Source organism: Mobula hypostoma, chromosome 20, assembly GCF_963921235.1.
Source record: "Mobula hypostoma chromosome 20, sMobHyp1.1, whole genome shotgun sequence".
NCBI lineage: Eukaryota > Metazoa > Chordata > Chondrichthyes > Myliobatiformes > Myliobatidae > Mobula > Mobula hypostoma.
In genome coordinates, this window is record NC_086116.1 from 26,528,203 (window position 1) to 26,554,396 (window position 26,194).

A 26,194-nucleotide genomic window follows, 5' to 3' on the forward strand; every position below is an offset into this window, starting at 1 on the left:
ATGACAAGATTGTGGTCCTCTAGGAAGATTAGTTCTGGCTGTTATGTATTTAATATTTCAATGATATTTGAATAATCTTGTAATTATTTTGTTGATTAACTATTCTTGTTCATTTAAAATAATTCATTATGAATTATATGTAAAATACATTAATCCGCATTTTCGGACTCCTGTGTCTTCCTTTGAATTAATTTAATGTCATGAAAAACAAAGCATAACGTAGGTTCCTCTTTGGTGCTTTTAGATTCCGATGGTAATTTGACTCTTTTTTCCTTCAGCTTGTTTGCATTTTATTGTAGATAAAGTTTTGTTGTGTCTGTAGTTTATGGTGATGCAAATGCTGAGTGTTTTCTGTTTCCGATCAGTGTTGATACCTAACAGGAAGTGGCAGTTCCTCAGGAATCACATGCCTCCTGTGGGAATACGGACTGTAAAAGCTTTTATAGATATGTAAAAAGGAAAAGACTGGTAAAGACAAATGTAGGTCCCCTGCAGATAGAAACAGGTGAATTGATTATGGGGAGCAAGGACATGGCAGACCAATTGAATAATTACTTTGGTTCTGTCTTCACTAAGGAGGACGTAAATAATCTTCCAGAAATAGTAAGGGACAGAGGGTCCAGTGAGATGGAGGAACTGAGCGAAATACATGTTAGTAGGGAAGTGGTGTTAGGTAAATTGAAGGGATTGAAGGCAGGTAAATCCCCCGGGCCAGATGGTCTGCATCCTAGAGTGCTTAAGGAAGTAGCCCAAGAAATAGTGGATGCATTAGTGATAATTTTTCAAAACTCGTTAGATTCTGGACTAGTTCCTGAGGATTGGAGGGTGGCTAATGTAACTCCACTTTTTAAAAAAGGAGGGAGAGAGAAACCGGGGAATTATAGACCGGTTAGCCTAACGTCGGTGGTGGGGAAACTGCTGGAGTCAGTTATCAAGGATGTGATAACAGCACATTTGGAAAGCGGTGAAATGATCGGACAAAGTCAGCATGGATTTGTGAAAGGAAAATCATGTCTGACGAATCTCATAGAATTTTTTGAGGATGTAACTAGTAGAGTGGATAGGGGAGAACCAGTGGATGTGGTATATTTGGATTTTCAAAAGGCTTTTGACAAGGTCCCACACAGGAGATTAGTGTGCAAACTTAAAGCACACGGTATTGGGGGTAAGGTATTGGTGTGGGTGGAGAATTGGTTAGCAGACAGGAAGCAAAGAGTGGGAATAAACGGGACCTTTTCGGAATGGCAGGCGGTGACTAGTGGGGTACCGCAAGGCTCAGTGCTGGGACCCCAGTTGTTTACAATAGATATTAATGACTTGGATGAGGGAATTAAATGCAGCATCTCCAAGTTTGCGGATGACACGAAGCTGGGTGGCAGTGTTAGCTGTGAGGAGGATGCTAAGAGGATGCAGGGTGACTTGGATAGGTTGGGTGAGTGGGCAAATTCATGGCAGATGCAATTTAATGTGGATAAATGTGAAGTTATCCACTTTGGTGGCAAAAATAGGAAAACAGATTATTATCTGAATGGTGGCCGATTAGGAAAAGGGGAGGTGCAACGAGACCTGGGTGTCATTATACACCAGTCATTGAAAGTGGGCATGCAGGTACAGCAGGCGGTGAAAAAGGCGAATGGTATGCTGGCATTTATAGCGAGAGGATTCGAGTACAGGAGCAGGGAGGTACTACTGCAGTTGTACAAGGCCTTGGTGAGACCACACCTGGAGTATTGTGTGCAGTTTTGGTCCCCTAATCTGAGGAAAGACATCCTTGCCATAGAAGGAGTACAAAGAAGGTTCACCAGATTGATTCCTGGGATGGCAGGACATTCATATGAAGAAAGACTGGATGAACTGGGCTTGTACTCATTGGAATTTAGAAGATTGAGGGGGGATCTGATTGGAACGTATAAAATCCTAAAGGGATTGGACAGGCTAGATGCAGGAAGATTGTTCCCGATGTTGGGGAAGTCCAGAACAAGGGGTCACAGTTTGAGGATAGAGGGGAAGCCTTTTAGGACCAAGATTAGGAAAAACTTCTTCACATAGAGAGTGGTGAATCTGTGGAATTCTCTGCCACAGGAAACAGTTGAGGCCAGTTCATTGGCTATATTTAAGAGGGAGTTAGATATGGCCCTTGTGGCTACGGGGGTCAGGGGGTATGGAGGGAAGGCTGGTGGTGCAGGGTTCTGAGTTGGATGATCAGCCATGATCATAATAAATGGCGGTGCAGGCTCGAAGGGCCGAATGGCCTACTCCTGCACCTATTTTCTATGTTTCTATGTTTTTATGAAAGTCTGCCATGTCGCCAATGATACACATTCGCAGGCCCAAGCACAAGATCATATTGATTGAGTGAATCGAGTTTGATATTCTGATCTTAACCGAATACTGAATGTGGAAAGGGACGTTTAAATCTGAAAGGAAGTCTGAATACATGTGAACATTCTTGTTTTGAAAATCATTGGTTTTGTTTATTGAAGCATTTTTAATGTGTGCTAATAGTAAAATCAGCAATAGAAATTATTCACCCAGCAGTAAAGGTAATATTATTAAAATGATGCCACCTGGTGGGCTTACTTTGGCAATACCATCAGTAAGAGAAATCCATTGAATACAATTTGTAAACAGCAATATTATGCAAACATAAATTATGTTAATTATTTAAGCAAATCATTGCAGAGGTTATCTGATTATCATCATTGTTATGGTATTTTAATGGCAAATGCTAAAACCACAGACAAATTGTGTTGTACACTAAGGATGCATGGCAAACTGTGCAGATTGAACCTACCATAATCAAGACATGCTTAAAGAAGATGCGGCCTTACTTAATATTAAGCTTGTACCTTTTTTTGAAGTTCTTTATCTGAAGTTGAGCACAGTACTCCAGACATGTTCCAGTCAAGACTTTCAAATTGAAATGGAACTTTCTCCCTTTTTGTGCATACAAGATGACCAAGAGGGAGACTGGTATGGGTTGTTCAATACAAGACCGGAGAGGTTATGACTGAATTGTACAAAGCATAGCTTAGACCACAGGTTGTGTGCTGCACATAGTTACAAGAACAATGTAATTGAACTGAGGATGGTACAGAAGAAACGTAAGATGACAAAACTCTAGTAATGAGGACAGATTAGATGATCTGCTCCATCCCTCCCCTCCGCGCCCCCCCCCGTCTTCTCCTATCATTTTGGATCTCCCCCTTCCCCTCCCACTTTCAAATCTCTTACTCGCTCTTCCTTCAGTTAGTCCTGGCGAAGGATCTCGGCCTGAAACGTCGACTGTACCTCCTCCTAGCGATGCTGCCTGGCCTGCTGCGTTCACCAGCAACTTTGATATGTGTTGCTTGAATTTCCAGCATCTGCAGAATTCCTCGTGATCTGCATTTATTTTCTTTGGGACAGATGAAGCTGAAGGAGAATTCATTTTCTATAAAATTATGAGGAGTCTGGAAAAAGTGAAAAAAGGGACATAATAGCAGGTGGATCAAAAACTAATGCTCATATATTGAAAGTAACTAGCAAAATGGTTAATAGGATAGTGAGGAAAAATATTTTTATCCAGGGGTGGTGGCAGGCTCAAACTTAATGCTAGAAAGGATGCAAACGTGAGTGTATTATATTCACAGAGGACTAGACTGAGAGCAGAAACCTATGCAGCACACTCCAAGATATTGTGTTCTGTGCTAAAATTTGTTATCCAAAGTGTTCAAGTTCTCCAGTTCCTTATTATTCATTACTGGCTCATCTGCATCCAGAATTAAAAGGACTTCTTTCCCTCAATACATCTTGCAAGGTGTTTACTTTGAGGACCAATTTTGAATCCCAGGAGTAATGCCACTGGGTTAAGCATGTTTCAGAAAAAAAATCTTTTCCGAGCCTTCCCATGGTGGAGTTAGAGATAAAGATGGATTTTCAGTTCCAGCACTTAGCTCGTGGTATTACAGCAATCCAGCTTTAATCAAGAGTTGTTGATCAAGGAAAGGAAAATAAGCTCTTTTATACTGCAGTTAACCAGTCACTAAGATAAATTATACTTTGAAAACACACCATAGGATATTAATGTATCATTTCTTAATAGGCTCATTTGAAATTCTTCCCTATTTAAGAGATGAGTAGACTTATTAGAAATAAACAGATAAAAAGTAGGATTAAGGCAAAAAATATGCTTAACAAAATCCAATTTAGAACATAGAATAGTCATCATTATGTGCTGTGTCGTACGACGTAGGCGATCATGATCTTATCGATAAACATATTTGTTCTTGGCAAATTTTGCTACAGAAGTGGTTTGCCATTGTTTTCTTCTGGCCCGTGTCTTTACAAGTAGGGTGGCCCCATGCATTATCAATACTCTTCAGAGACTGTCTGCCTGGTGTCAGTGGTTGTATAGCCAGGATTGTAAATTTACCAGCTGCTTATACGACCATTCACCAACTGCTCCGATGGCTTCATGTGATCCTGATCGGGAGACTAAGCAGGTGCTACACCTTGCCCAAGGGCGTCCTGCAGGCAAGTGGAGGGAAAGAGCATCTTACACTTCCATTAGTAGAGACGTATCTCCATCCAGCCACCCCATGGAACAGCACTATATAGCAACAGGCCCTTCAGCCCACAAGCAGGCTTTTTCCATTGACAAGAGAAATCTGCAGATGCTGGAAATCTAAGCAACACACACAAAATGCTGGAGGAACTCAGAAGGCCAGGAAAAAGAGTCGATGTTTCGAGCTAAGACCCTTCATCAGGACTGAGGTTGGATGGGACCAGGACAAAAGGTTATGGGTTCAATTCCCGCTGCTGTTTGTACGTTCTCCCTGTGACTGTGTCAGTTTCCTCCGGGTGCTCTGGACTCCCCAAAACAGTCCAAAGACCTACTGGTTGGTAGCTTAATTGGTCGTTGTAAATTGTCTAGTGATTAGGCTAGGATTAAATTGGGGGATTGTTGGGCAGCATGGCTTGAAGGGCTGGAAAGATCTATTCTGCGCTGTATCTCAATAAATAACTAAGCGTGCTGAGCATTGCTTTAACTCAGCAGTGTTACTTGTTATTTGTAACTTGAAAGGCATAATATACAGCATAGTGCAAAATTCTTAGGCACCCTAGCTATATAACTGGGGCCCAAGACTTTTGCACAGTACTGTAAAGCCCAATGTGGTTTGTTGGTTGATGTATTTCACTGTTACGAATGTCATTCCCACAAGAGTTATCTTTCCTCCGTTATAAGTTCTTAGCTGAATATCTACAGTCGTCAGTTCAGTATCTTTGAAATACTGTTCAAACTCTTTTTGTGGAATGACTGAAATTGTTAAGCCAGTGTCCAATTCCATTTTAATTAATTTGCAGTTGGTGTAAGCCTTATTGCTTGTCTCTTGCTAGTTTTCAGCTTATTTATTTTGTCAGCAGAGGAACAGTGCAATACATAAAATTACTACGCAATTACTGTGCAAAAATCTTAGGCACCTAGCTACCGTATGTGTACTATATATATACACACACATACACACACGCATACATATATAATGATTTGTAGCTTAAGATTACTTACAGTATATGTTGTGAATCGATCTTGCTGTGTAGAACAAAAAGCGACTGAGTTTCTGAATGATTTTCAGGTCTATCTGCTGATATTTCACCTGAAGCTGCAGAAATATTGTACAAGCCTTCATTGTTTTACACAATATTGATGATTGCTCATTTTGGCTGGAAAATAAAACAACCTAAGGCACCAACTTGCCAGGATTCCTACTGCAACACACACAAATGCTGGAGGAACTCAGCAGGTCAGGCAGCATCTATAGAAAAGAGTAAACAGTCAACGTTTTGGCCAAGACCTTTCATCATGACCTATCAGTCCTGATAAAGGTTTTCAGCTTCTCCATAGATGCTGCCTGACCTGCTGAGTTTCTCCAGCATTTTGTGTGTGTTGCATTGGATTTCCAGCACCTGCAGAATCTCTTGTGTATGCAAGTGAATAAACAGATGACATTTCAGGCCGAGACCCTACTTCAGGATTCCTACTGTTACATCCTGCTGGTTGGGTTCTGGCTTATAGGTGCAAAGCTGAGCTATTTCATAAGTGTGTTGTTATGGATGACAAGGTAGTCTCAGTCAGCTTGCTTACCCCCTCTTAAATACAGCATTTTAATGCATTCCTGGATGCACTTAATTTTATACGTTAAGAAGAACAGGTAAGAATTACAATAGTTCACAAATGGAAAGGATTACATTTCTTGCATCCACAGTATGCGGAGTTTCATTTATTAATTGAATATCCCAAGAAAAAGAAGAAAATATACTGTTGACTCTATATTGTGAATATGAAAATAACATTCCAATCATCTTTGCAGGAGAGTAATTGGCCAGAGAATGATCTCTTAGAACAAATCAATAAAAGCCCATTAAGCTCATTTTCTTAAAACAAAACACACAGCCTAGCCATATCACCTTCAAAAATGTGTCTGTATCAGCCTCTACGTCTCTATGTTGCTGCACCCCTTTCAAAATGAGGTAGGCTATCTTACATAAGCTCTTCTTGTTCTTCCTTCGAAACCACATCATGTTACATTTCTCCTCATCCGTTCTCATTCACTAGCAAAGAGCAAATGGATGTTTGGATTATATTCAGGGCTTTTGTTTATGGTTACATGAAACTTACACTCACGCTTCAGAAATATTAGAAGAAAATCTCCTTCAGAGATGTTAGAGCCAATAATTGTGAATTAATTCAACATAATGTGCATGAATTTATTTCAAACTTAATATTTCTTTGTAGTATTAAATACAGTCTCATTAAGTCATACTCATATACAAAGTTAGTTTAAATCACTAAACACAAATCATTTCTTGTGTTAGTTAGATATTTCTCAGACTAGTGCAATCCAATCAATTACATTTCATAACTTCTACAAATTCTTTAAATTGTGGTCATAATATTGCTACTCCACCCAACTAACATTGACAATGATTTAAATCATGACAACAGTTGGCAAATGGAAGAATTACTTTTAGTATAGCTGTATTATTAATTAAGCTTCATTTCCAGTTCAATATTATTGATTATCTTTTCTGTCCTCTGAGCATTTTATCATCTGTTGCAGGTTAATTTTAATTTACACCTCTCTTGGTGTGACTTATAGTATTGGCACGGATAATAATGTTGCTGCTCACTCAATTCGGATTTGGTTGCTGAGAGAACCTGTGAGACTGGCTGCTAATGCAAGAAGGCTCTGGTCTTTTCTGGAGGCTCCAGAGAAGCAAAGGTGTGTAGGGTACAACTGTCAAAAAAGGGAATAACAAAACCATATCTGCTCAAAGGGGGACTGTTCCATTCTACTGCAGCACAAAACCAGCTCCTGCAGGTTCTTTTCTGAAGAGGTGTGAATCGAAACTATTTGGGCCAGGAAAATGAGGTCAGCTTGCTCTGTTGGTGTGGCAATAGTAACTTGCTCAAAAACTCTCAGCAGCAATGAACTTTAACTCTACCTGGACTGTCAACAAAGCAGTACAAGATTGAGAATTCATTAATCCTTCTCATCCCCCAATTATTTGTGTGTGTATGTGTCGGTGGATGCATTGCACTGGAATTGGTAAATTGGTGAATTTGGTAAAAATGTACAGAAATCTTCACATGAGTGGTAGATTTTGATAATCCAATCATTTTAATGGAGTGCAAATATCATTTCTCAGAATTCATTGAGACTCACAAAAGTTTCCAAAGTCTTGTGCCATCATGTTTAAAAGTATTTATTTATTCATATATTGAGATGCAATGCAGAGTAGGCCTTTTTGGCCCTTCGAGCCACATGGCCCAACAACCTCTGATTTAACCCTAGTCTAATCACAGGACAATTTACAACAACCAATTAACCCACTAACTAGTACATCTTTGGACTGTGGAAGGAAACCGGAGCACGTGGAGGAAACACATGTGGTCACAGGGAGAATGTAGAAACCTGGCGGCGGGTATTGAACCAGGCCCCTGGTACTGTAAGGTGTTGTGCTAACCACTACACCACAACAGCAGACAATCGTATCAATCACTGGGGTTGATGTATTGCCTCGAATGCAATAAAATGCCTCAAGGTTAATTGGTTTGGCACAATATTGTGGGCCACAGAGCCCATTTCTGTGTTGAACTCTATTAACGTACATCACTTACGTAATCAGATAAATTTCAACAGCAATCAATGAAAGAAGACAGTAATGTCTGACCAAACTGTAACAAGAGAGCTATGGATAGTAGTAAACACAAGTGCAGAGTAATGTCTAGAATTAACTCAGACTCAGACTAAAAATAAACAAGATGACACAAACAAAATCCAAAGGCAAAATCACAAACAGTAGTATTAGAAATGGAACTCTTATGATTGAGCACTGAGTGTCTGTCTGTATCTTGTTTTACGGCGGTTGGCATCCAGCTTAATGGTGCATTACCGCCACTGAGCACTGAGTGCTTATCACAAGGCCTTTAAGTACTTTCCATGAAGGAATGTGGCAGGCAATAATTGGCAGTCTGAGTCTTAAAGGGGTAGCAGCAGCTAACCGTACTCTGCGGAAATGGCGTGCCAAAACTTGGATACCTGCCACTGTTCCGTCAGTACCATGACACAACTATTTGTTCAGATAGGTACATTTCTAATCAATGCCTCAAATGACGAGTGAGAACAAATTGGAGTTGAGGATGCAGATAAATGAAAGTGATTGCCATTTGTGCTGGGCTGAAGGAAGTCTACTATCCAAAAGAGGCCTGCCCTGGAGGAGCACAGGGATCTCAAAGTGTCCTAAGGCAGTACAATGGGGTAGTGAGACAAGCAGGGACAGGAAGTGCCTTGAGTATGAATTATAATTGAGGTACTGAGTTGATTGACAAAAATGGGAGGTGTAGTGATGGGGAGGAAATAATCGGACAGAATGTTCTGTGACTCTGGATACAGATATTAGAACTTTGGATTTCATGTTTATGGTTTTTCTTGGGTAGGAGGCCACATCCCCCAAAACAATCAAATTGGAACATGGCCGAAGAACATCATCTATTTCGTCATTTTAACTTGCAAGATTTCCAATTTTGTGCTCTGGTTTTGTGTTTTTTATATGTCTGTTTGATGTATGATTGTAAAATGCTGGCTGGTGATCTGCTGGTAGGTTTACTTGAATCTCTTTGAGTTTGAAATTCATTAGCAGATGGTTTGAGGCAGGAGTGAAAATGAATGGTGTTATACAGGTGGGATGGTGATGGCCATTATATTGGAGAGGATGATGGTGTTCAACTCAATCAAACAAGACAATAAAAGTATGAGCTGGAATCAGTTCACATTCTTTGGGGCTATTATCCAAAAGCAATCCCGAAATTTTCTTGTCTTAAAACTGTTCTGCCAAGGGGTCTTTAGCCTGAAGCATAGCTCTGTTTCTCTTCCCACAGATGCTGCCTGACCTGCTGAGTATTATAATCATGTTCCAAAGATTCAAAGTACACTTATTATCAATTTATAGATACAGAATACAGCTCAGAATTTTGTCCTCCCTTGGGTAACCGGGAATCAAAGGAACACCGTGAAAACGTCAAACACTCAACCCATGAAAAAGGACAAAACATGCAAATGGCAAAAAAAAAAGCAAACAATGCAGAATATAAAAGGTCAAACCAGTAGTATTCAGATTAGTAGAGGTCAGCACCTTGCTGCTAGCCACTGCAGGCTGCAAGGTCATTCTTCACCGAAGCACCCCAGTCTGCATCAATCACCCCAATCAGACTGCTCAAAAATAGCAAAAATAATTTTGTATCCTAGGGAAAAATACACGCACAGGACAAGAAGTACTTTTCGGGTCATTAATTCCTTTATCTGTTTTAGATGTTTTAATATAGAAAGAGGGTATCAAAATAAAAACCACAAAATTAATTAAAAAAGACACAGTTCCTGCTGTTAAAATCTCAGTTTCTTTTTGGTCCACACCCTTATTACATACGCAGTATGAAAATAAATAAAACAAAATATACAAAACCAATATGAGTAGGGGCAATTCTAAAAAAACCCATGCAAACATTAGAATCCCACCAACCCTGTACCTTATACACATAAAAAATATGAATAAATACATCTCATCTTAACTAAGAGGTATTCTCACTTTGGCTCACATGTGCTTAACTTCCAAACACGTATAGGCTAGACCCTGAAACGAGTTCTCCTCACTCATGCTACATAAACAGAAATTAACACATTCACATTACTCCATTACATTCACATTCGGTCATGAAACAATAAAGAAAGAAAAAAATAAACTTTTACAATATATCGCCTTGGAGTTTAAATTACTAAAAAGACTAACCTACTAGGCCAATAAGGAAATTCCCACAACCGCACTATCCAGCGCCAACAACTTACTTGCAAAAATCTAAAGCATCCACATGTAAAACATGTCAAATTACTGATATTCTAGATTTACAAACAAGTGTAAATGAATTTACATGGATATTATCAAACATTATTCACCTTTCCTCACCATACAACTAGCATTCAACATCAATTCTAGAACATTGCAACTTTTATTTCCACTTCACATGTGCATAATGATACCACCATTTTCTCTTAAAGACGCAGGCAGCTAGTTTAGCATTACCAGGGTGAATACATAAGTGCACTTTAACAATAAAATCTGATATTCAACGGTCACCTGGTTACAATACAGAGTAACCAGAATCCAGGACTACATGCAACATGAACTCAAAGTCCTCCAAAATGAATCCACAGCTTTGTTGGTCAGTCCTGGAAACATGGATCCCAAGGCTCCTGTACTTTCCTCCAAAAGCAGCAAGCAAGAGGGAAAAGAAGTCCAGTCAAGTGCAGGAGGACGCCACTGGACACCCGCCTGTCGTCCGCTCTTTTCCTTGTCAACTCCAACCTTTCTTGACATCTCAGCTGGAGAGAAGCAATAGAGTCAGTCATGGGCTGGCACCCCATCTCCAGGCTACTAGGTCTCCAAGCCGTATATCCACCCCAAACTTCATCAAAGTCCTTCAGAGACAAGAAAGCGCCAGGTTGCTTAATCTGTGTTTATTTTAGATTTCCAGAATCTGCTGTTTTTACCTTTGATTTTCAAGTCTCTTGCATTAATACCAGAGCAGTCTCTGTTTCTTCCAGACTGATGCACGTTTACAAACACAGGAGATCAAAATCAGATGAACACTTGATCACTCTTTACCAGCTGATTTTTGGGGGCTGAATTAATCTGTTCCAAGTTCAGACTCAATGGACAGGCAGATTAAACTGTCAGAATATCTCCACTGTTAGATTCTTCATTGAATAGACCAGTACTTGTTGGTAGCAGCAAAGTACAGGTCTGGCCTGCTGTTAAGAAAAGCACAGAAAATATACAATATCATTGAAGGCATCAAGTTCATGTCAAGTGTAAATGAAACTATCCAGCTGAAGGCCAACTTCCAGCTCCCCAGGTTATTAAAGTTCAAATTTCAAAGTAAACTTATTATCATAGTACATATACAGTATGTCACCATTTACAACCTTGGGATTCCTTTTCTTGCGGGCATTTACCGTGAATACAAGAAACACAATAGAATCAGTGAGAGACCACATCCAACAAGATGGACACCAACAAATGTGCAAAAGGAAAAAAAACCCAACAAACTGCAAATACAAAAAGGAAGAAGGAAAACAAAATAATGTGGCTAAGCATCGCTCCAACACCATATACAGGTTTGCTGATGACACCACTGTTGTGGGCAGCATCAAAGATGGCGTTGACTCAGCATGGAGACTGGAAATTTGGCTGAGTGGTGTCAACAACCTCTCAATGTCAACAAGAGCAAGGAATTAATTGTAGACTTCGAGAGAGGGAAACCAGAGGTCTATGAGCCAGTTCACATCAGAGAATCAGAGGTGGAGAGGGTTAGCAACTTTAAATTCCTGGTTGTTACTATTTCCGAGAAACTGTCCTGCGAGAAACCTAAATGCAATTGCAGAGAAAGCACAGCAGTGTCTTTACCTCCTTAGGAGCCTGTGGAGACTCGGTATGACACCAAAAACTTTGACAGACTTCTATAGATGAGTGGTGGAGAGTGTATTGGCTGGCTGTATCACAGCCTGGTATGGACACACCAATGCCTTTGAATGGGAAATCCTACAAAAGGTAGTGGATTCAACCAAGTACATCACAGGTAAAGCCCTCCCAACCATTGAGCACATCTGCATGAAAGTTTGTGTTAAGAAAGCAGCATCCATCATCAGAGATCCTCACCACCCAGGCCATGCTCTTTTCTCACTGCTGCCATCAGATAGAAGGTACAAGAACCTTAGGATTCGCACCATCACATTCAAGAACAGTTACTACCGCACAACCATCAGGCTCTTGAACAATGAAGATAATTACATTCACTTGCCCATCCATTGAGATGCTCTCACTTTAAGGACTCATTATCTTGTTATTTCATGTTCTCGTTATTTATTGCTATTTAGATTTGCATTTGCACAGTTCTTTGTCTTCTGCACTCTGGTTGATCTTTCATAGATACTGCTATAGTTGCATTTTTATAGATTTGCTGAGTATGCCTTCAGGAAAATGAATCTTAGGGCTGTATATGGTGACATATATGTATTCTGATAATAAAATTTACTTTGAACTTTGAATTTAAATAAATAAACAAGCAATAAATATCAAGAACATGAGGTGAAGAGTCCTTGAACATGATACCAGTTCAGTAGGAATAGTTCAATAATGGGGCAAGTGAAATTTTCCCCTTTGGTTCAAGAGCCTGATGGTTGATAAAGTGCACATTTTAATACTATTTACATATATGAAGGGTATTTTCCTCCATTACCTTTGCAGGGAGCACTGAGTTCTAAATCTCTTCCATCTAGATTAGACTAGATTAGATTAGATTCAACTTTATTGTCATTGTCCCAAGTACAGATACAAAGCTAATGAAATGCAGTTAGCATCTAACCAGAAATGCAAAGAATAGTGTTATTTACAAAATAACTGCAAATAAAAAGTAAGTGCTACAGCACACAAATATAAAAGTACTGAGACAGTACAATATGGGTGGAATACTGCTTAGCGCTGTGATGTGAGGTTCAGCAGGGTCACAGCATCAGAGAAGAAGCTCTTCCTGTGCCTTCATCTACAGGATGAAGATGATATCCTTCTAATGTCTTTAATCTTTCTAATAATTTCAATGAAACATTTGAAGACACTTAACTGATCCATTAATTAAAATAACTTTCCTAATGTATTCTCTTGCGTCTCAAGTCTTTCACTCGATTAATATGAATGGAATTTACTTTTCCTGCCAGAGGTTTAGCAGCAGGTTCCTGCTGCGAGCGCTGGTGAATTTCCAATAGTTTATGTTCCGCCACTGCACATGTTACAATAGATTTAGGGAACTACAAACAAGGACAAATGCAGAACAGAACACTTACATGAGAATTCTGTGCTTTGTGACAATTAAAATGAGAAACAAAAGAGGTTCTATACAGATTGCTTGCATTATCCTGCAAGATCTACAGTAATCCATTGCATGACCATGAGATTAGCTTCAGACTATATTTGGATCATAAGACACAGAGCAGAATTTGGCCATTCAGACCATTGAGACTGCTCCACCATTTATTCATAACTGATTTATTCCCCCCCCCCAACCCCATTCTCCTGCCTTCTCCCCATAACCTTTGATGTCCTTACTAATCAGCTTCCACTTTAATTATACCCAATGACTTGGCCTCCATAGCCATCGGTGGAAATAAATTCCAGAGATTTGCCATCCTCATCTCTGTTCTAAAGGGACATCTTTCTATTCTGAGGCTATGCCCTCTGGACCTAGACTCTCCCACTATTGGAAACGGCCTTTCAGTGTCCACTCTACCCAAGTCTTTAAATATTCAAGAGGCTTCGGTGAGATTCCCCACTTCATTCTAAACTCCAGTGAATACAGGCCCAGAGCACACCTCGTATATTAACCCTTTCATTCCTGGGGTCATTCTCGTAAACCTCCTCTGGATCCTCTCCAAAGGCAGCACATCCTTTCTTAGCTATGGAACCCAAAACTGCTCAAAATACTCCAAATACAATCTGACCAAAGACCTATAAAGCATTAGCATTGCATTCTTGCTTGTACATTCTAGTCCTCTTGAAATTAATGTTAACATAGCATTTGGCTTCTTTACTACCCACTCAATCTGCAAGTTAACCTTAAGGCAATCCTGCATTAGGACTCTCACATCCCTTTGCACCTCCAATTTCTGAATTTGCTCCCCATTTATAAAAATAGTCCATGCCTTTACTCCTTCCACCAAAGTACATGACCATACACCTCCTTACCTGAATTCCATCTGCCACTTCTTTACCCATTTTCCTAATCTGTCCAAGTCGTCCTGCAGACTCCCTGCTTCTTCAACAATACCTGTCCCTCTACCTATCTATATATCACCAGCAAACTTTGCCACAAAGCCATCAATTCCTTCATCCAGATCATTAACTTATAATGTGCAAAATAGCAGACCCGACACTGACCCCTGGGAAACGTTAATAGTCACTGGCAGCCAACCAGAAAAGTTCTCCCTCATTCCCACTTTTTGACTTCAGCCATTCTGCCAGTATTTTATATCCATGCAAGAATCTTTTCTGTAACAGCATGGGTTCTGATCTTCTCTAGTAGTCTCACATGCGACACCTTGTCAAAGGACTGAAAATCCAGGTTAGCAATATCCACCAACTCTCCTTTGTCTATCCTGCTTGCTACTTCCTAGTAACAAGGATGTCTATTATCTACCAGCAACTTCAGCTTGTATCCTTACTTTTATTTCTATTACCATAGATTACACAAGGAAAACTGCATGACTTCGAGTCATAGAAAAGTACAGCTCAGAAACAGGCCCTTCAGGCCATCTAGTCCATGCTGAACTATTCAACCTGCCTACTCCTATTGACTTGCACTAGGAATAGAGTCATCGGAAAGTATAGCACAGAAGCAGGCCTTTTGGCCCATCTAGTCCATGCCGAACTGTTAAACCTGTAGGGTTTCAAACTGTACCCATTATATTCACAATAATTTTCCCATCAATTCCTTGTATTTCTGCAACATTCTCACCATTTCATCACTGTTAATATATCTGTGGTTCAATACTCCTGTCCTTTGACTTCTACTTGAAACTGAAGTTTTGCTTGTGCCCGATTTTCCCGATTTCTAATTTCTCTTTTACATCTTCTCCTCCATCATGACCCATGGCATTTCTACCTTTGGATTATCAAATTGTAAACTCCTATGATTATTAAATATTCCTTTTTCTAACTATGGTAGAAGTGCAGCCTGTCCTGCTCAAAATAGGGAAATTACTGTTTTATTTTTAAATAAATAGACCAATGTGATTTTATAAACTGGGTTTGGTTGTTGTATTATTCAGAGAAGTTTTGTTTGTATTTGTAGGGGATATGAAGTCCAGATTTAGCTTTTAATATTGCATGGGAGCAAATTATTCCTGTGGAAATTCGGATAGTGCATCATCCTAAAGATTGAATTCTCCAATCCATGTACTTCTTTGTCTGTTAGTATTTTCCAATGTAGGCCACTACAGTTGTGGTTAGCTTATGCCAGTAACCATCATAGCAAATGTGGAAAATGGACTCTGTGCCTACGTACGATCTGTGGCTGAGAGAACTGGCAAATACTTTACATTTGGAGAGACTGAGACTATGTAATGAGGACAGAGGGGACATGTTTGAAAGGATATGGGGCCCTGTACTGGACTTTCTTACGGGGTGAGGACTGAGGTTTTTTGGTGCAGTGCACCTCTGCTGTGTATGCTTACCTTTGCCTTTATATTTTTCTCCCTTTTGCTCCTCAATATTTACTTAGATTTTGTTAAGGTCGTAGTTTTTGTAGATGTGCTTTTTTTTGTTTTTTTGTTTGTAATAAAAAAATAAAAAGAATATAAAAAAAAGAATTAGTTAAAAGATAAAAACTTTGAGAAAATCAAAACAACATCATAGCATCCCATCCATTTCATATCTAATGACATTTTCAAACCATGAATAAGTCTTCAGTTCAGAGTTCCCAACTTGGGGTGCACAGACTCCTTGCTTAATGATATTGGTCCAAGGCATAAAAAAGGTTGGGAACCCCTGTTTTAGATTAACCATATTCTTCACTAAAGGTAAATGCCTGAAATGCTGAACACGCATGTCTGTTCCCATCAACGAATATCCTGCAGTGATGTTCATCTGTCTCTCTCATGGTCTACATCAATCAGAATTATAACATTAAACTCACACTATTATTGCTTGTGTACAGATACTATACTCTGTAATCTGCAATATGTTAATCTCTGTGTCACCTGCAATGGTTGTAATATTGTGCAGATTTCCTTTCTCTGATTACTTAAGAGAAGTTTGTCCTCTTTGTAGGGTGGCAGGGTGGAGATACATCTCTACCAAAGGAGGTGTAAGGCGCTCCTTCCCTCCACTAGCCTACAGATCACCTTTGGGCAAGGTGTAGCACCTGCTTAGCACCCCGACCAGGGTCATGTGAAACCGTGACAGTAGGTGGTGGATGGTCACATTAGCAGCTGGTGCATATCACAAGTCCTAGTCATATGACCACTAACACCAGGCTTAAATTTCTGAAGAGCATTGATAATGGCTGGGGTCACCCATCTTGTAAAGACACTGCCCAGAAAAAGGCAATGGCAAACCACGTCTGTCGAGAAATTTGCCAAGAACAATCATGGTAATGGAAAGACCATGATCACCCATGCCATATGACATGGCCCATAACAAACAAATTCTCTTTGTGCTACTATGCTGTTCAGGATTGCATTATTCTATGGTATTAGTAAATCTTATGTAATGCAAGTTTGTGTCCTTCTTTCTGATGAACTTCCTTCTGTAGCTTGTTTAAAAGCATAGTTCTGTATAGAATAACACAGAAATAGGTGCCACAATAGGGTACGGTTAGAGCAATGCTATCACAGTTTGGGGCATTGAGGAGTTCGTAGCACAATTCCAGCACAGTTCTGTAAGGAATCTCTGTTTATTCTTCCTTTGGAATTGTGCGTTTTCCCGGGATGCTCTGATTTCCTCCCACAGTCCAAAGGCATACCGGGCTAGGTTAATTGGTCACTGTAAGTTCTCCCGTGATTAGCTTAGGGTTAATCGGGGTTGTGCGGTTACTGGGGTGGCATAGCTCAAAGGGCCAATTCTGTGCTCTATTGATAAATAAATACATAAATAACAGCTGGAACTAATTCACAACATTTGCTGTCTTTTGATGTCGTGCTTGCTTCTGGGCCAAAGCGGTGACTCCATACTATTGTTATGATTATGGCTGGCAATGGACAGAATTGCTGGACATCCTCAGCCTTTACCCTGTCCATCGCAGTTGCATTCGTAGACACACAAAAAGGGAGCTTCTGCTGAATAGATTCCATTGGATACTACATTTTTGGATTATACATGAATTTGCCTCCCCATGACTAGCCCCAAATTTCTTCAGGTATGATCAATCTTTGTAATTGTGAAACCACTCCCAGTTCAGGTTGGCTGTGCTAAAACTATAATTCTTAATTATCTTTAGTGGCTATAAATTGAGGTATTCATCCATCTTCTGAACTACCTCTACAAACAAGATCCAGTGGCCTTGTGAGAATCTACAAAGTTGCTGAGTGTGTGATAAAGTCTTGAGCCAATTTCCAAAAATAATACCTTTTTCTTCCTTTCCCTTATTGCAACAATTAATGCCTGCATGCTTTTGTGCAGTTTTACTGCTCATGAATATTATTGACCTTGAGGAACAATTCCATTTCTTCATTTAGAATGATTCATATCTCTTGTCAACATCCCCTCTAATTCTTTTTACAGCTGTTGTGGACCAACCATTGTTCTGAGCAGAATATTTTCACACAGCCTGAAAGCTATGTTTTTTTTTTGTAATATGCACATCAAACGAACACAAACTACAACTCAAAACACAGGCTAAACAATGCCATTCAATCAAAACAACTGTCAGACACAATGGCAAAAATAGAATGTTTTGACTAGATGGTGTCAGCATTCAGTGGGCCAGTGGTTTATTAACAAGCTGCTACTGACTTCCATTCTGTGTTTATTGTTACAATTTGTAACAGTGCTGTAACTTGAAACACTGATAATGTAAGTACATTGATGCTCTAAAATGTTTCAAAGTAAAGGCTGTGGTATGTTTATTCATTAGAAAATTTATGGGTTATATTCATTAACACATTATGAATTACCATGTATTTCACAATTATATTAACAGATCATGAAATTATATAAGCATATTTCAAAATTATATCAATGTTATACGAAAAGAAATTCCAGCTGCGCAGCAGCAAAAGCTATATAGGCGGCAGCATTTCAGTCACTGTGCAGCCATACACCCACACAGCTTAGCGGGAATTATGCTTGTTCAGTTTGCCTATGAAGTTTACTTATGCTAAAGGTGTCATTATTACTAACTCTGTGTAAAAGTACTCAACCCCCACTTGTATTTGCACCTTTACTCTCACCTTGTTCCACTATTGGCAGATTCAATTAGTCTTGTTACTTTTAACCTTGCCTCAAAACTCACTTTGTCCAGTCTGATAACAACTACTACAGCTTCACAATGAAACATAGCTGCCTGGAGCAGCAGAAGAAGGTTCTCGACCTGAATGTCAACTGTCCATTTCCACCCACAGATACTACCTGACCTGTTGGGTTCTCTGGCATCTTGCTTGCTGCCTGGAGCTTCTTCTGTTTTTCTTTGATCTGACCCACATTTGTGCAGTATGCACTTACCAAACTTACAAACAGCAAGGTCAATATTCAGCCCATTTACTGTGGATTTTTGCTGTTTTCATGCTTGCAGTTTCCGAACTTCCACAAAATCCACTGGGGTGGGGAAATTTCTTTGAAGGCATCAAACTAGTTTTTCCTCCCAACTTCATTTTTCATGCCACTGCCAAATCAGTAAAGCCTATTGTATCTCCTGAAGGAATACAATATAGTTTTCGAGACACCACATTGAGTTCAACAACTTTCAATATTCAGTATTCCTGGTTTTATACTTCAAACTGCAATATTCACAATATTGTTAATTTATGTTAATAATTTTGTTTTTATTTGTAACTCCTCCAAAACTGACCATTTTTTCTTTATTTTTCTCCATTGCACCCTGTCTAATTTTGCACTATTATTCCAGTGAGAGGAAACACAACCCATTATTGAACTAGTGCAGTATGAGTGTGATAAAGTTCAAGGTTCAAAGGTAAATTGATTATCAAAGTACATATATGTCACAATATACAACCCTCAGATTCATGTTCTTGGAGGGATACTCAGTAAATCCAAGAACCATAATAGAACCAATGAAAGACCATACCCAACAGGATGGACAAACAATCAATGTGCAAAAGACAACAAACTATGCAAATACAAAAGAAAAAAAAAGAAACAATAATAACAATAAATAAGCAATAGATCAAGAAGGTCAGATGAAGAGTCCTTGAAAGTGAGTCCATAGGTTGTGGGAATAGTTCAGTGATGGGGCAAGTGAAGTTGACTGAAGTTATTCCCACTGGTTCAAGAGTCTGATGGTTGACTGTTAATAACTGTTTCTGAAGCTGATGGTGTGCATCCTGAGGCTTCTTCCTGATGGCAACAATGTAAAGAAAGTATGACCAGAGTGGTGGGACTCCTTGACGATGAGTGATGTTTTCCTGTAACGGTGCTCTGTGTAGATGTGCTCATTGGTGGGAAAGATGAACTCAAACTACTGCCCTGGTGCTCTTAAGCAAGGGGCAGCAGGATTCTGATCTTCACAATAAGGGAGGTGAGCAGCTATATTTGCTAATCAGTGTCATTGCTAATTAGTTTCCATCGCTTTGCTGATGACTGAAAGTAAATTGATTAGATGGTAGCTAGCTGGATTTAATTTGCCCTGCTTTTTGTCAGCAGGACAGGCCTGGGCAACCTTCTACATTGTTGTATAGATTTCAGTATTGTAATTATCTGGATTTCACTGTGAGAAGATTCAAGCCTTGTTGGTTAAAGTTAGAAGCCAGACAGAGAAGGGAGCCGTTGTCTTCCAAGGCAAGTTCAATAAACGGTGGTAGGAATAAAATGAATTTTGCTGACCATGAGCACCTCTGTTGCTGTCTGCTAAGGAGAATGAAGAGAATTTCCAGCTGCTCCTGGAGAACCTTCATTTTCTCTATTGTCTTCAGTGAGCTGAATGTTGGAATGTTAAGCTGATATCAGCTGCTTCTCCGCATGAAGGCATCAGATGCAAATTTATTATGGGGAAGCTATGGCTGAACAAGGTCCTGCAATGTGCTGTTAAAATCATATGGAATTCAGATGACATCATACATCCTCCAATAGGACCAGTAGTTGTGCAATGGATAGATAGATAGATAGATAGATATACTTTATTGATCCTGAGGGAAATTGGGTTTCATTACAGCCACACCAATGAAGAATAGAGAATAAATATAGCAATACAAAAACCACAAACAATCAAACAACAAAATGCAAACTATGCCAGATGGAAATAAGTCCCCAGGACCAGCCTATTGGCTCAGGGTGTCTGACCCTCCACGGGAGGAGCTGCAAGGTTCGATGGCCACAAGCAGAAACAACCTCCCATGACGCCCAGTGTTGTATCTCGGTGGAATATGGCCGGAGCCCAACAGCAAAAAGTTCAATATCCAGTCTACAAACACATTCCTCGATCGTAATATGACCCAGATTGCACCATCCGTTGTTAACCAGAACAGCAAGCCCCCAACTCCTTTATGCTTACTGCTCTCAGTGCACTTCCGATCAGCCTGAACGGTCTGGAAGCCCTCCATGGAAAAGTTTTGATTGGGTATGTCCTCGTGCAGCCCCATTCCAGTAAAACACATAACACTGCACTCCCAAAATGTTCTCTGATGCCTGGTTAGCGCCATGAACTCATCCATTTTATTACCCACTGAAATCCTCTTCTCCAGAAGTCTCTGTTGTCTCGACCTGGTCCTCTTTCCTTGCCTTTGTGATTCCCCCTCTGCATCCTCTGTGTGTTTTCCTCCAGATTTCAGCCGGGGTGTCCGCTGCTCTGCTTGCTAAACCGGCCGGCATAAGCTCAATCAGCTGGTCCCTGGAATAAACAATGCGACCACGCTTCTGCCCCGCTAATGAGATGTGTCCGAATGCATATGGAGCAGCGAGAGGTGGTAGAAGGGAGGACTCCTTGGCTTTGCTTGCTATCTGTTCATTTATACAGATAGAAGATGAAATATTTAGGGGAACCTGACGGGGAGCTTGTTCACTCAAATGGGCTTTTGAAGATCAACACTTCAGAATTAGCATAAAATTCATGGTGAGACAGTCTCAGAGCACTACAGCACTGAAACAGGCCCTTCAGCATACCCACACTGTGCCTACCTGGTCTTCTCCCTAATCCCATCCATCCTGACTGGGATCATAGCCCTCCATTTCCCTCATGTCAATGTACCTATCCAAACCCCTCTTAAATGATGCAATTGCATCCACCACTTACACTTTCACCCCCTCAAATTCTCCTTAAAAATTTCACTTTTAACCCTAAACCTACAATCACTAGTTCTAATCTCGTCCAACCTGAAGAGAAAAAGATGCTTTCTTAACAGCAGTGTCCTCAACCTTATTACATGCTCTAAAACCCATATTACCAACAGCAAGCATCTCAGGGAATTGGAAGGATACCAGCATTGCTGTCTCTACAGAGTCCGTTATATTCCTTGGTCCATCTGTTCTTGAACCTGGTAGTGTGAGTGCTGAAACTGTTGTACCTTCTTCTTGATGACAGTTGCAAGAAGAGAGCCACCTTGCGCAGTGATGGACCTTGATGATGGATGCTGCTTTCCTGTGATAATGCTTCATGTAGATATGCTCAGTGGTGGGAAGAATTTACTGGTGATGGACTGGGTCGTATACACTGTAGGCTATTCCGTTCACGGGCATTGGATTTTCCAGACTAGGCTCTGATGCAACAGATAAGTATGCTTAACAAACCATATTGTTGACTGACACTGAATTCCCAAAAGTGCCAATTTCTTCCCCCTGGCTCTGTTAGTACCAGGCAGATAAAAGAAAGGATTCCTGGATGAACTGAACCACAACATTTATATCAGCTCCATAGAAGCCCTGACTTATGATTGCTGAAAGTGAAAATTGAACATTGAGGATGATATGGAAAACCGTGAAATCATGCATTTAAGCACATGGAAGCCCCGAGGAAGTGTTAAGATAGACCATCTCACACGATACCTAGCGGCCCAGCCATTCAGCTGTCTCCTGTCCCATCTATGTAAGTCACAGAGTCAAGGAAATGCACAGCACAGAAACAGGCCCTTTGGCCAGTCTAGTTCATGCTAAACCAATTAAGCTGCTTACTCCCTTCGAACTGCACCGGGAGCATAGCCCTCCATATGACTACCATCTGTGTACCTATCCAAACTTCTCTTCAACAGTGAAATCGAGCTCACATGTACCACTTACACTGGCAGTTCGTTCCACACTCTCACAACCTTCCACAAATCAGATGGAATTCAGATGACATCGTACATCTCCTGGTCTTCTGCCTAGTCCAGTCTACCCTGAAGGGAATTTCCTTCATTTCCCTTTAAACTCTTTACCCACGCCCTCCAGTTGTAGTCCCACCCAAGCTCAGTGGAAAAAGCCTGCTCGCATTTACCCTATCTATACCCCTCGTAATCTATACCTCTATCAAAACTCCCCATAATCTTCTATTTTCCAAGGAATAAAGTCCTATTCTATTCAATCCTTCCCTATAATTAAGTTCTCCAGACCCAGCAACATCCTTGCAAATTTTCTCTGTACTCCGTCGACCTTATTTACATCTTTCCTGTAAGTAAATGACCAACTGAACACAACACTCCAAATTAGACCTCACCAAAATTCACTGGTTAAGACCTACCCCGGTTGGTCCTACCAAAGTGCCACACATTGCACTTGTCTACATTAAAATCCTTCTGCCATTTTTCAGTCCATTTTGTCAGCTGGTCCAGATATGGCTGCAAGCCATGATAGTCTTTCTCTCTGTCTACTGTCTGGTGTCCTGAAGTGTTTGAAGTTCCTACACTGGTCTCTTTATCCATCTCTGAATCCAAAAAAACTGGAGAGAAAGCAAGTCACCGTCCGCATCAAGGGACTATATAAGACCCAGAAGATTCCTATAATGCAACCAAGATTAACATTCCCATAAGGTAACAAGGTGTCAGGTGAAAGACAGATACCTCTGCATAAGTGGACTCTGGCAGGTCAGATTAAGCTATTAAAATTCCAGTGCAATTGGTAACTTGGATTCAAATTATTTTCAAAATTATGCATGTGATTAATTTGCTTATCTCGTCATAAGCTCATTGACACAATACTGAAGTAAGTTCTGGTGAGGAGAATCCAATTAGGCAGGATTTTAGCATCCTTTTGGTTTGCATTTTTCAAGATTTTCCTTCCTATATTTATTGAAGTAGCTTGATTAGAAAAGTTAGAAATGCATTGCTCTCATAAATGAAACATTTTAGTCAATGTTTTTTCATTACCTCTGAGTAACTCAATCTGAAATAATGGAAAACATATTTGAAAGATCTATGCACAGCTATTTTCTAATTTCATTGAATGCTCTTGCCAAACATTAGCAATTTCTAGTTGTTTTTTTAAATACCATCTTTAGTGACCTTACCTTCAACAGAGCTTAATTTTAAGCTAGGAAACACCCAAATGGGAAGCTTTGGAAGCCGTGACTGACTTTGCAGATGGATTCAGTGTCTGGCTCAGTGCTTTTTAAAATGATGCAAAAACTCTCAGAAATTCAGTTTATGCTGAACTTAATACAGATTTGAAATTATTCAAAATGCACAGCGTTTTGGCTGAATTTGGGTACTAAAAATATCTCCACCTGAAGATAGCACAGTTAAATCCAAACCAAATCTCTATGATTTATTTCCCATTTTTATTTTGAAATAAGATATATAATTCCATTTGGTTTTCCGGTTAACATAGAAAACTAAAGTATACGGGCCGTACCACATTGTTATAGAATAGTCCCTGATTTGGTTATAAAGAAGCTAATATTTGGAAGTGGGTATCTATCTATGTTTTTTTTCTGAGCGAATATGCTTCTTTACTTGCTATTTTGAATTATTTTACTCACTATTTGGAATGTTACTCGCTATTTTGAGGTTTGCTTGCTATTTTTGAATGTTTCACATCTTGGCCCTAGAGGATTGCTGTCTCATTCAGCTGTATCTATGCTGAATGATAATTAAACTTGATTTGACTTGAGTTGATTTGGATACACAGTTGGAAAGAATCAGAGAGTGTTTGCGGAAGGTTGTTTGTCAGGCTGGAGGCCCCCGTCTATAGATATGCCTCAGAGGCAGGTACAGTACTAGTCCTGCTGTTATTTCATAATTATATCAATGCTTTGAGTAAAAGCGTACAAGGCATGGTTAGTAAGTTGGGAGATCACACTAAAATAGGTGGTGTTGAAGATGATAATTATAGTTATCAAGAATTATAGCGGGAATTATCAGAATTGTAATGATCAGCTCAGTAAGTTACCCAAGAAATGGCATATGGAGTTGAATTCCGGTAATAAAATCATACACAATAGGAGCAGGAGTAGACTACCTGGCCCATCGGGCCTGCTCTGCCATTCGATGAAGTCATGGCTGCTCTGGCTGTTGACTCAGATCCACCTACCTTCCTTTTCCCCATAATCTTTAATTCCCTTGCTGCCAAAAATGTGTTTTAGATATATTTAACATGGGAGCCTCTACTGCTTCCTGGGCAGTGAGTTCCACAGATTCATTACTTTACTTTATACTTTATTGTCGCCAAACAATTGATACTAGAGCGTACAATTCATCACAGCAATGTTTGATTCTGCGCTTCCTGCTCCCTGGATTACAAATCGATAGTAAATATTAAAAATTTAAATTATAACTCATAAATAGAAAATAGAGAAATGGAAAGTAAGGTAGTGCAAAAAAACCGAGAGGCAGGTCCGGATATTTGGAGGGTACGGCCCAGATCCAGGTCAGGATCCGTTCAGCAGTCTTATCACAGTTGGAAAGAAACTGTTCCCAAATCTGGCCGTACGAGTCTTCAAGCTCCTGAGCCTTCTCCCGGAGGGAAGAGGGACGAGGGACGAAAAGTGTGTTGGCTGGGTGGGCCGTGTCCTTGATTATCCTGGCAGCACTGCTCCGACAGCGTGCGGTGTAAAGTGAGTCCAAGGACGGAAGATTGGTTTGTGTGATGTGCTGCGCCGTGTTCACGATCTTCTGCAGCTTCTTCAGGTCTTGGACAGGACAACTTCCATACCAGGTCATGATGCATCCTAGAAGAATGTTTTCTACGGTGTATCTATAAAAATTAGTGAGGGTTTTAGGGGGCAGGCCAAATTTCTTTAGTTTTCTCAGGAAGTAAAGGCGCTGGTGGGCCTTCTTGGCAGTGGACTCTGCTTGGTTGGACCAAGTCAGGTCATTTGTGATATTGACCCCGAGGAACTTAAAGCTTTTGACCTGTTCCACTTGCGCACCACCGATGTAAATTGGGTCGTGTGGTCCGCTACTCCTTCTGAAGTCAACAACCAATTCTTTCGTCTTGCTGACGTTGAGGGATAGGTTATTGTCTTTGCACCATGCCACCAGGTTCTTAATTTCCTCTCTGTACTCAAACTCATCATTACCCGAGATACGGCCTACAATTGTGTCATCAGCAAACTTATATATTGAGTTCGATGGAAACTTGGCTACACAATCATGGGTGTACAGTGAGTACAGCAGGGGGCTGAGTACACAGCCTTGTGGGGCACCGGTGCTCAGAGTGATTGTAGAGGAGGGCTTGTCCCCTATTTTTACAGCCTGGGTCCTGTCTGTGAGGAAGTTGAAGATTCAGCTGCAGATCTGAGTGCCAAGGTCCAGGTTCCAGAGCTTAGCAATCAGTTTATTTGGAATGATGGTATTAAAGGCAGAGCTGTAGTCAATGAAAAGGAGCCTTACGTATGCGTCTTTATTCTCTAAGTGTTCTAAGGATGAATGTAGGGCCAGAGAGATGGCATACTCTCCAAGAAAAGCTGTTTCGCCTCATCTACATCTAAGTTTATTCCCCTCAATCTTGAGATTATGTCCCCTCATTCTTG